This window comes from Psittacula echo (genome assembly GCF_963264785.1).
Source record: "Psittacula echo genome assembly, chromosome: 5".
NCBI lineage: Eukaryota > Metazoa > Chordata > Aves > Psittaciformes > Psittacidae > Psittacula > Psittacula echo.
The window spans coordinates 9097516-9098689 of record NC_137739.1 but is presented as its reverse complement, the minus strand read 5'-3'; positions in this window follow the sequence as shown (position 1 = coordinate 9098689).

Here is a 1174-nt window from a genome sequence, read left to right as displayed (position 1 = left end):
GCCAAGGGAAATGAGGACAGATTGGTTTAAGAACCAGCACCGTAATATGTTCCCGTTTGCCCTGATTGTGGACAAGACTTTACTGGCAGGGCCAAATTTATCATTCACTTACTCAGCCACAGAGGTGTAATTATGATTATTTGCACAGCCTCTTTGTCTGCTGCTGCAGGAGGATTCACTAGCTCCTCAGCCAGTCTACTTTTTATCAGCCTCTGTGGACTGAACTCTGATGTGATGCATGTAGGGATGTCAACTATACACCAATAGATGGAGGTGGGAAGAGGTTATTCAGCTGTGCTGTTCATGTGTTGAAGAGAGGGAAAATTACGTTGTACCAGTCACCACTGTGTGGTCCTTCGGTCTGATGGGACTGTTGCAGATGTGTGCTCAGATGGTCAACCTTTGCCCTGAACTACATACATTCAGAGTATAGTTTCATGGAGTCAAGTGGATCAAACTGAGAGCTGCCAAAAGGGTTGATCCCACCCTGTAGCTCTTGCATCAGTTTTAGTGGTTGTGTACCTGCACCATGTGTTTGGATCAGTGAGGGGTTTGGTATGGAGCAGATTAGTTTTCCGCTGTGCTGTTGCCACATGAATCGCTGTATCTAGCATAAAGGAGAAAGTCAACTGGGGAGAGAGAAGCATAATTGCTTCCAGCAGCTCACAGCTTGGTTAAATTGAGCAGAATATGAGAAGGTATTCTTGTATATTTGTTCCTGGCTGAGGAAGAGTCAATCTCCAGGTGACTAGCAGGAGCTGATGATACCGTTGATTTTTTTAAAGAACAAATAAATAGATCTGGTTTTGATGATTTGAAAACAGTGGATTCAGATTTACTATGATAAAATTAATCTCATTATAGATTTGAAAAGTACAAGCCAAATCTTTCTCTTTGTAATACATGTTTAATTCTGTCAGTGTTAATGGTTGAAAAATGCATTCCTGAGGGTGGTGATAGAAGTTGACCTTACAGGCTTCATAATGAATTTTAAATGATGTCAAAATGTTGCATCTAAGAAAAGGAGGTGCTAAGGGTGGAGTGGACCGTGTCAATTGGCAGTTGAATTGATTAAAATACCCTCCTGTCCCTGGAGAACTTTAATCTTTACATGCATTCTATTTATATAATGTATATTGTGTTGGAGAGTAATGTAGTGATAAGATTTCCTTTG